Below are 11,608 nucleotides of genomic sequence, written 5' to 3' on the forward strand. Positions count from 1 at the left end.
AATGAATAAATAATCTAAATTATTCTCACACTGTGGTTGAGCTGAGCAGCTTGTGGTGATGTGACCATTTCTCTGCTCTTGCTCTCATCTGATGCACTTGAATCTTAAATGGAGACCTTTGGAGGCCATGCTAAAAAGGTTTGCCTCAAACTGAACTAAAACTGCATGTTTAATGAGACTGTGATGCTAATTTTGTGGGGTATTTCATTTCTTATTTGGAAAATTAAAATGTCATCTTCTGTGTTTTCAGTTTAATCACAGGGGCCAGTCCTTTCTCCCCAGAATATAAAAATGTTTTCATTATAAAAAAGCAAATATTAAACAAACAATATTCTAATGTGATTCCTTGTAATGCTATGAAGAGATGGCATTCCCTCAAATTAAACAGCTGTCTCTTAGGCTTAATCAAGCAGCTAAACTTTGACTTACAGTGTGACAAACTTTATTGGATTTTACAGTCGTTTTTCACACTGCACAGCCTGTTAGAGGCACAACAACCAGCTATGAATACCATTACAGAAGGCTTTCATTTTTCTGTTCTTGGTCAGTTAGCCTTATAGTTATATATAGTATTACAGAGTTTAGTACACACAAGCAGCTCGGGTTAACACTGCTTCAGAGGCCTGTTGGTGGTTTCAATGAGCAGTTTTAAGGCGGATGTCAAGCTCCCTCTAGTGGAGGGTGTCTACCCTCTTCATCATAGCAATAAAGAATCTATACTGAGCCTTTCTCTCAGACGCTCAGTGCAACAGATCCTTATTCCTATATATTACATATGCTACATGCACCACACAGAGTGCAAAACCCTTGTTACTGGGCTATATTAATAACAGAAATGGCATTTTAATCTGTGCTGTGCCGCTGTTATGAGAAAAATCACTTAAACTAAATACAAATATCAGTGTTTTTGCTTAGCATGGGAAACAGATATATCTATACTTCGGAGAAAGAAAGACAAGTTTAAATGTTTAGCTCATACACAACTTTAACAAGAGCCAGAAAAAGATACAGTGATCGTACACTTGAATAACCTGAACATTTCTACATTTTTAACACCATTTTCAGGCTTAATATGATGTCTTATGATAGTATTTTGACATAAATGAGTTCAAAACATTGGTAATTTTGTCAGGAATGTGTATTGTAAATGACTGTTAAGCTAACAAAATTCATGGAGAAATAATACTATAGAGGTTATTGGTGGTAACTATATGCCTTTATGGTTAAATTTGTTGTCTTAGTTCACCATAGTTAGCAATTAGCGGCTTTTTCCTTTTAAAAAAAGCATTAAAAAAGGACACTGGCATGCTACTAGTTTAATTGTTCAAATCAGGTTCTGTCAGATAAAATAAAACATGCTCACAAACTGAAACGTTTAAGCTGATAGCTCTGATGAAACTGAATGTCTAACTCTGTAGAATAATTTAAAACGGTAAAACTGCAGTTACCTGCCAAAAGAAGAAAGTCTGTCCGGCATGATTGCGCCAACCAAAGCTTCCTGTTTGTTAGACTGTGCTGCCATCTAGTGATCTGATCAAGGTTCACACCATCTGTCAACTCAATCAGAGCAATCTAATCTCATCAGCCTGTTCTCTTCCAGCTTTTGTTAAAAAATACCTTTAATAATTGTGTTTTACATTATCTTTAAATATACTGCACTCATTTATTTTCCTGTTTGTCCTATTTGATTAGATGGCAAATCAATCTCTTCTGGGTAAAATTCCACTGCATCTGCACTTTAAATAATCTAAAACATCTTAAGCATTACAAAACTGTCTGAAGTCATGCAACGCAAGATCAAATGACGTTCCTTCTTTCAAAACCAATGGCGCCTGAAAACTGTCTGCAGCTGATAACCTGCCCCCATTCACTTCAAGTTAAAACTATCACCGCTTGTCATCATCTGTGCAAAGGATCACTTTAAAGATAAAACGATTAGTTGGTCTTCACAGGAAGTGGTGCACTTTAACCTTCTGGTGTGTTTGACCTGAAGCGTCTTGTCATGACGAACATGATTCAGCATGGTTCATCTTCACCTACACTGGAAATCCAAACACCAGCAGCCAAATATGAGACAGTGTCACTGACAGGAAGTCCAGTTTAGAAAAAGTAATAAACACTAATTGAAATACAGTAAATCATATCAGATCTGTGTACACTTAAACATAGGAGGTCTTTAATGCTGCGCTCTGTGATGACTAATGTTGATCTGTAATTAAAGAGAAACCAGGAAGCCTCAGCAATCACAAGAATCAATGTTTCAAAATATGCTTAACGAAGCAGTGATGTCATTTTGAACAGTTAAATTCATCCTGAAGGTTTTATCCTCAGCCTGGCACTTAAATCATATCCTCAGCCTGGCACTTAAATCATAAACTTTTTTAGAATGTATTAATACAAAACAATATGCTGTATAATTTTTTGTTGTTTATATAATTAGTTACATTCAGTATCAGAAACACACTTGTTTTAGAGTCAGTTTTTGAAGTTCTTTCCTCTTTTACACTTGTGGCCCAAACAGCTTGAAGCTGGCTCTCCAGCAAAGTGAGAAACCTTTAACATTCAAATGCTTTACAACAGCAACAAGATTGAAATTCGCTTTGGTTGTTTTGTGTGTGTGTGTGTTTACACTGTGTAGCTACATTGCACAAAAGTGCAAAACAACCATGCAGTAAATTTGCAGCATTAAAATTAAATGAAATTCACACTTCACTTGAACCCTACACTAACGATGAGCCAATATTAACTGACTAACAACTACTTTCATGCAGGCCAGGACAGATTTGCTTCCAGGATACTCAGAATCAAAACAACTATATTATCCATCAGTTTTATGAATGTAATCATCTACACTCTGTGTAAAATGTATATCGTTCATAAACAGTTCAGAGTGTTCATTCTAATTTAAACACTTCACCGACACACGCATGAACTAAGAACATCTTTGTGTCTATACTGCTATAGCAAAGTCTCCCAATAGAATATAATCAGATTCAAAAGTAGCCACAGAAAGCTTTTACTGTGAAAGGTTGGTACCAGGAAGGATCCAACATGAAGAAGAGCAGGTAAATAATAACGGGGAAAATGATTCTTTGTTGGGATACAGTTAGTTGCTTCACCTAAAGCAATCACTCTGATTGGTTCACCATGTTGAGTTCGTGTTGAGTTCTTGTTAGTACCAATAGTGCCGATAAGTCATGTGACTAAATACAAGATCTCTTGTTCAGTCATGATTAAGATGCTGAGTCTGTTCTGTCCTTATTTTGCTGCAGGGGAACATGCTCGATCCTTTAGTTTCAAGGATTCCCTTAAAAACTTTTATGAACATCACAAATTTTTTTAGAGTGAGCGAACACATAGCTGTGAACAGATCAGTGCTGTCTGATGTGTCTGAACTGCTTTATAAGTGCACATGTTTAATAAAAGTCTGCCTTTGCTCTCTCTGTTTGCTTTGCTCATTCAAGGCTATGAGCTACACTTACAACATAAAAAATGCTGTGATTGAAATATATCAATGATTTTTAACCAGCTTCACGAACACACAGACATGGACGCATCAGCAAAACCTAAATCTGTTTCCCAAAATAGGATGATGAATGTTTTATTTAGTGAACTTTAAGGCCATTACTAATTAAACTCTGTATTAAAGTGAACCAACGAAGGAATGAATCATCTTATTTCTTAGCTTAGATTTACACAGGGACTACACAGATAGAGAAGCTAAACATGCACAGAATAAGAATAATTGACTAGAAGGTCGCAGCTTTGTATGAGGATAATCAGACAGCTTTAAACTTGTATACAGTGGATAAAGCAAAGCATATGAAGCTTTTCTTATCCTGCTTTTGGTGTCGTCTTTAATGTCAGCTGTGGTAACCTGCTTCATGGGCAGACACCAGCTTAATGATGTTTTCTATCAAATTAAGTCAGATTTTTTTTTTTTTAGCTTGGGATGTTGCTTGTTAACGACTAACAGAAACATCAAGAAAAACACTCAAATCTTCCCTCCATGCACAACAAGACTTAAAAAACCCATTTGATTTCAAACAAACAAAATATGCAAACGCAGCACTTGCAACAGATCTTTTGTCGAAAGGTTTGATCCTGATTATAAACTGTACCTTATTTCTTGGATGTCTTCACTGCAAGACAGCAGGTGGATTTCCATGCAGGAGCAGATGATGATGTCACTGCTGCCTCTCTGTTAAAGGGTTAAACGTGCAGACAAATTATTCTCCAGGCACTGAAGTCCAAGTCTGTTAAAGTTGTATAATTGCCATTTTGTTGGTTTTTAAGCAAAGAGAAGCATTTTTGCTCATTGGTACGTCGCCGTAGTCTCGCCATACTGCTGATGCTGAGGTTTGTCATCAACCTGCACCTCCCTGTCTTCTTTTCATTTTGTCAAAGTCTTCCAACTTTTAGCAGATTTAACAAATTCAGCAACCAGAGAGGTGAAAAAAATTGCAAATCCAGTTTTAATTTAACGAAGAAGAAAATCCTTCCTCAAATTGGCAAGTAGGCTGCCCTCAGAGAAAAGTAATCCTTCCACACCTGTTGCCTGGCCAAGAAAACCCCAGTAAAGTTAATGTTTTTCTAGCAACAAGTCAAAGAAGAGCAAGCACCAACACCGTCATTTCTCTAACAGAGGTGGAGACAGAGCAGAGAAACGGGGTGAAGGATGGAGAGAGGAGGCGAGCATCCTGTCGTCTCTCAGCCAGGAGGATGAATGGAAAGCCTGCCTCTCTGCCTCCCTTTATATTCTCTTTCTCTCTTCCCCTGCTGCCTCACTTTGGCTTTTACCCTGGCTTCAATATATGTGTGTGTGTGTGTAGGGAGAGAGAGAGAGAGAGAGAGACCTCTTTCAGAGCAGCAGGAATATATTATAACCCAAACAAAAGGAGCCGGCTTATTGTTTATGAATTACCAGCCTTCCAAAGCCAACAAAGGCCCCTATTTTCATAGAAAACTCCATTTTCATTTCAGCTCCATTTGATTACCGGAGCAAAGAAAATAAAAAGGCCTCTCCGGTCGCAACGTCCCAAAGGGATTCATTCCTCCTTCTCTCGCTCATTCAACTCCGCTGAAAAGGTTTCTTTATTGCTTTCTTTTCAGGATCGACGTCAAATGGGCTTTTAGGAGTAAACCAATGACAAAAAATTATTGCTGGGCTATTTTGTACAATAACAGGGCCGGGGGAAGAGAGGAGTCCTGTGTTGTCTTTGTCATCTTTCTGTCCCCCTTTTCTTTCGCTCCTTTCTGCTATTGGAGAGGAAAATTGCAGAGGCTGAAAATTAATGGCGAGGCTTTTGGAAGGAGAGAGTGAGAAAGAAAGAGGGGGACACAATGCAACAATACAAGTCAAATAGAAATTATCACAAGCTATTCAACACAATGAAGAGACAGAAAGGTACTGTACGGCTCCAGAGGACTTTGACTGTGTGCATGTGGGAGTACCTTTCACAAAGCAGACACCTGTTGGCCGAAAACAATAAAACTCCAGCGATTCCTTTCAGTCTTAGTCAGTATCCTGCATGCATGTGTGGACTCACACTGCAGTCTAGCTCCTGATAATTAGTTTCCTCTGCTACCAGTCGCCCGTAAACTGATCTGTGAACAGTGATGCTTCTTAATGGACTAAATTTAACTAAGTTACATTTGGAGTTAGACAAGTATGGGCAACAAAACTGCTGACACCACTGAAAAAGAAGGCAAAAAGTGCTAATGCTGCTAAAGCTTTTCTGTCTAAGTTGTGTTGTTGTGAAGAAAGAAGAACATTATGTAATATTTCCACAGAACTACCTTTAGTTTAAGATACAATTGCCACTCATACACCAAGTGAATGAAGGGGCCTGCAGTTATTTGGTCATCTTCTTACAAAGCAATGTTCTCTCTGCTGGGTTGCGGTATTGTGGTATTAGAACCAACCACCTAATCTTAGTTGAAAACACACACACACCCAGTGGCAATGGCACACTCTGACTACAACAGAAGCAAAACTGAAATGTTCTTAGACTTAGACGCAAAACAAGTGAACACGCAATGATGTCATCAGCTTTATGAAATATCTGCACCAGCCAGTTTTGTTTTTGTCGCATGCGTCAGTGAATGACATTTGAATCACAGGTCTGTCATGCACCCTTGTTTCTATATAAGTAAATGTTTACTTTGTGGTATGTTAAAGAGATAGTGATGGGGTTGTTGTAAGGGAGAAAAAAAAGCAGACTGAAGGAATTCAAACAATACTGTTCAAGAAGGCAGACAAATTAGGCCTGGGCTGCAAAAGCCAAGGTGACGAAAGCTGATTCTAGTGATATGTTTCAGCATCTCACAGGAGGCACAGGTCAGCATCTCAGCTGTCAGCATCTCAGGGCAATAACCAAGCAAGTAAACAAACAAGCAGCCCATGAGATATTAGGCCGTGATTTTAATGTTTTAGATATTAACATTCAGTGTTCTCCAACGTCAAGATAATTTTGGAAGGCATAGTTTAATGAGGGCAAGTCAGGAGTTTTCTGAACTGACACTTAAGTCAGCACATGAGCACCAAGTATTCTGGTATTTTACAAGCTAGAGTTGTTTTTTTTTCTTTTTTCAGAGAAAATAGACGAACAGTATCCACACACACGAACTGTGGAGCTGAAGATTCTCTTTCATCTTTCACTTTGCCTCCAGTTTTGTCCTGCAGAATGAATATTTGGCTCAAGACAAAAGGTGAGCCGATCAATTATTCCTCTCGCAGGGCCTGGGTGCTGTTGTGAAAAGCGTTGACATTTGAGCTTTCCAGACGACATCTGCAAATTTATATGCCTTCTATTGTGTGAGGCAGCCAGCCTGTATCAAAGGCTGTAAAAGGCCTTGTCAATTTCGTAAGGACAACTCCACAAAGACTCCTTTCTTGTCTGTTGTTATGGGAATAATGCTTTGCGCTGGTGTCCTGCCAAAACCTCTTGGCAATCTGGCCATGTGATGTTATTGATTGCATTGATATCAGGCATCTACCATGGAAACCATCACACTGTCAGTAATGTGTTGTGAAACATCAGAAAATGCATATTTGGTGATCAGCTTCAACAAAAATGTCTTCACAGAGGCTCTACATACAAAATGTGTACAGTAAATATCTTTTCTCTGACTTACTGAAGTTGACTGAAACCATTGATAATCAGTAAATATACTCTGTCTGTGCCATGGAGTCTGGAGAGGATGGGGTTAGTTAACTTTTTACCCAGTTGATGTTTCTGGTTTTCATACTCAGGCAGAGACTTTTCCCTACACATCCACACTGAATCCGTCACACCTTGTGTCCAGTTAAGATGTTTGCTTGGGACGCTTTTTGATCTTTATCGGGACTTTTTGCTCTTTGATGAAACTTTCTGTAATTAATCTCAAAACATACCTGTGCAGCCCCAGGCTATTCCCACTCCCGTGATATAAAACTTGGAGATCTCAGAGAGACACAAACCAGGTGTGCTGTGGCACACGGTGTAATAGCTATGTTGAAACAAGTCTCACCCCCACCTCATCACATGTGCTTGATTGTTCATACATGTGTTCGTAGGTGTAGTAAATGGCTTCCTATTGCAATATGCTGAACATTCAAAGCTAAGATTCAGCATACTGTGGGAGAGGCTGGGAAAAGGTGAGTATGGTCCTTGATGATCATCTATGTCCAGTTGTGAGTGAATGAAATTAAATCAATAGCGTCACCTCAACTCTTTGCCTTGGCAGAGGGCAGTAATGTACTGCTGGGACACAATATTTTCACAAGCTTAAGTGAGGCTAAATGCAGGGATGCTTGCATCAGCCACTCTGAGGTTCAGCTTTCCATTTCACCTCAGTCTCTTCCAAATCTTTATATATCATGTTGGACAAAGCATGAATCCCAAGGCTAAATGCCCTTTGTGCAAGCACACATAATGTATATTTAGTGTTTTTATTTTACATTAAATAATTACTTTAGTAAAGTCTAATGGGACACAGGACCCAAGGATTGACACTTCAGCTTTGTCGTTTAGCAGTGCTTTTACTCACAGTAGTGATTACTGTGGTTTCGGGCTTCTGCCCAGGACGCAGGCACTCCTCTACAACTGTCACTCTCCTCTGCTCCATCTCACTGCAAGACATAAAAAGAGTTGCCATTCATCAATCCAGTTCAGCACACCTGCTCTTCCCCGCCTCCGCGCCACCCTGTGAGCTCACTGCGTCACCCCTACTCTGCAGCATCCTTGCTAGTTGACTAGCAGTTGAAGTCAACTAATTTCTCTTGTGGGACACCCAGATTATATATGCAGAGTTATATCTCCACCCACTGCATCATTTTGGAGACATTCAAAATGCTCAATCCAATATGACGATATCACATCAAAAATGCATAAAATAAATCATCTTTGATAGTTGACACAAAATTCTCAGTAGAGGCACTTTTTTGCTCACGTACTTTACATGCATGCATAGTTTTTTTTTTTTTTAAAACAATGATTTATTGATTTTTTGGAACAACACAAACAGCAACAAATCAGCACAGCCAAATACAAATAAGAAAAAGAGAAGAAAAAAAACCAAATACAGGTACATGAGTTACAGATATACATGTCTGGGTCAAAATATGTACAACGTTTCACATTTGAAGTCAAGGGAAATAAAAAAGAAAAAAAAGGGGAGAGAAAAAAAGGGAATACAGACATTAATTATTGTGTTTAAAAACAAAATGTGATCCCCCTTTATGTAATAGCACAGCAAGGTCACGAGGTAGGTGATCAATCAAAGGCTGCCATATCCTACAGAATGCATTACAATTGCCCTTTATGATGGCACTGAGGCGCTCCATTGGCAGCACCTTGAACATTTCTCTGTACCATTGTGTAACAGTGGGGGGCTGTCTCTGAATCCATTGAAACAGTACACATCGCCTCGCTAAATGTAAAAGTTTACCTAACAAAAGCATCTGTACAGAAGACATCCGTATTGCACTTTACACAAAGAGGAGAAATCTGAGGATGAATTTTATTTAGAAACTCTGGCGTACGCTGGAGTCTATGTAAAATTCTGTAATGGCTTTCCTGGAGTCTGTTACAGGAAAACAATTTCTTGGCAGATCGAAAAGTTTTGGACCATGCTTCTGCACTAAGCTGAACTTCGAGGTCGGTTTCCCACCGAACCCTGGCCTTATCAGTGGTTACAAAATTCAAAGACAATAATTTCCCATAACAAAGAGAGATAAATTTCTTTTTTGTGATTATTTCCTCATTAAATTTAAGAAGAAAGCTTTCAACAGGATTCAAAACTGGTTGATTGGCTGGAAATTTAAGGGAATTTACAAAATGTCTTACTTGTAGGAACCCAAAGAAGTGTTTCTGTGGTAAATTATATTTAATTTGAACTTGAATGCATGCATAGTTTTAACTCAAACTCCTACAGGGTTCCAGAGAAATGAAAGAAAGATTCATATATATTAAGAAATGACAGTTATACTCATATTCAACAAGGTCAATGGAATATATTGCCATCATATTAAAAATGAATTATTTGACATTAAATTCTCAGTTGATTTCTCTTTCAGGTTACTTACACTATATGTGCAGAGTTTCATCACCAGATGCTGCAAGATTGCTGAAAAATGAAAGGAAATATGTACCCAAATAGAAAAACCTCCAGTATGACATTATCGCAGTCCTTTAGCATGTATTAGCAATCATCCTTGTCAATCATCCTTGATGGTTGACATGCAATTCTCAACAGATTCCTCTCATGGGATACCCACACTATATTGATTCAATTCAATTCAATTCAATTCAATTCAATTTTATTTATACAGCACTGAATCACAACAACAGTTACCTCAAGGCATTTTATATTATAAGGTAGACCCTACAATAAAACATACCGAGAAAAACAATCATATGACCCCCTATGAGCAAGCACTTTGAGGACCGTCGGAAGGAAAAACTCCCTTTTAACAGGAAGAAACCTCCAGCAGAACCAGGATCAGGGAGGGGTGGACATCTGTCGTGACCAGCTGGGGTGAGAGAAGGAAGACAGGATAAAGACATGCTGTGGAAGAGAGACAGAGATTAATAACAAGTATGATTAAATGCAGAGAGGTCTATTAACACATACTGAGTGAGAAAGGTGACTGAAGAAGAAATACGCAATACATCATGGGAATCCCCAGCAGCCTATTGCAGCATAACTAAGTGAGGATCAGGATCATGATCACCTGGTCCAGCCCTAACTATATGCTTTAGCAAAAAGGAAAGTTTTAAGCCTAATCTTAGAAGTAGAGATAGTGTCTGTCTCCTGAATCCAAACTGGAAGCTGGTTCCACAGAAGAGGGGCCTGAAAACTGAAGGCTCTGCCTCCCATTCTACTTTTAAATACTCTAGGAACAACAAGTAAGCCTGCAGTGCGAGAGCGAAGTGCTCTAATGGTACTACAAGGTCATTAAGATAAGATGGGGCCCGATTATTCAAGACCTTGTATGTGAGGAGCAGGATTTTGAATTCAATTCTGAATTTAACAGGGAGCCAATGAAGATAGGCCAACACAGGAGAAATATGTTGTCTCTTTCTAGTCCCTGTCAGTACTTTTGCTACAGCATTTTGGATTAACTGAAGGCTTTTTAGGGAGTTTTTTGGACATCCTGATAATAACGAATTACAGCAGTCCAGCCTGGAAGTAATAAATGCAGGAACTAGTTTTTAGCATCATTCTGATACAGGATTTCTAATTTCAGAGATATTGCAGCAGTCCCACATGTTGGTTTAATATGTGCATTGATGGGCATATCCTGGTCAAAAATGACTCCAGTGTTCCTCACAGTGTTACTGGAGGCCAAGGTAATGCCATCCAGAGTAAGAATCTGGTTAGATACCATATTTCTGGTGTGTGCTATCTGGTTTAAACTTTCTAGCACTGAACCCTGTGGAACACCATAATTAACCTTAGTGTGTGAAGACGACTCTCCATTTACATGTACAAATTGGAGTCTGTTAGATAGATATGATACAAACCACTGCAGCGCAGTACCTGTAATACCTACAGCATGTTCTAATCGCTCTAATAGGATATTATGGTCGACAGTATCAAACGCTGCACTGAGGTCTAGCAGGACAAGCACAGAGATGAGTCCACTGTCAGAGGCCATAAGAAGATCATTTGTAACATTCACTAAAGCTGTTTCTGTGCTGTGATGAGCTCTGAAACCTGACTGCAACTCTTCAAATAAGCCATTCCTCTGCAGATGATCTGTTAGCTGTTTGACAACTACTCTTTCAAGGATTTTTGATATGAAAGGAAGGTTGGAGACTGGCCTATAATTAGCTAAGCTGGGTCTAGAGATGGCTTTTTAAGTAAAGGCTTAACTACAGCCACCTTGAAGGCCTGTGGTACATAGCCGATTATTAGAGATAGGTTGATCAGATTTAAGATCGAAGAATTAATTAATGGCAGGACTTCTTTGAGCATTCTTGTAGGAATGGGCTCTAAAAGACACGTTGATGGTTTGGAGGAAGTAATTATTGAAGTTAACTCAGAAAGATCAATTGGAGAAAAAAACTCTAAATGAATATCAATCGTACTGAAAGTAGCTGTAGATAAGGTTACATCTGTG

Source organism: Oreochromis aureus, linkage group 23, assembly GCF_013358895.1.
Source record: "Oreochromis aureus strain Israel breed Guangdong linkage group 23, ZZ_aureus, whole genome shotgun sequence".
In the NCBI taxonomy this organism is placed as follows: Eukaryota; Metazoa; Chordata; class Actinopteri; order Cichliformes; family Cichlidae; genus Oreochromis; species Oreochromis aureus.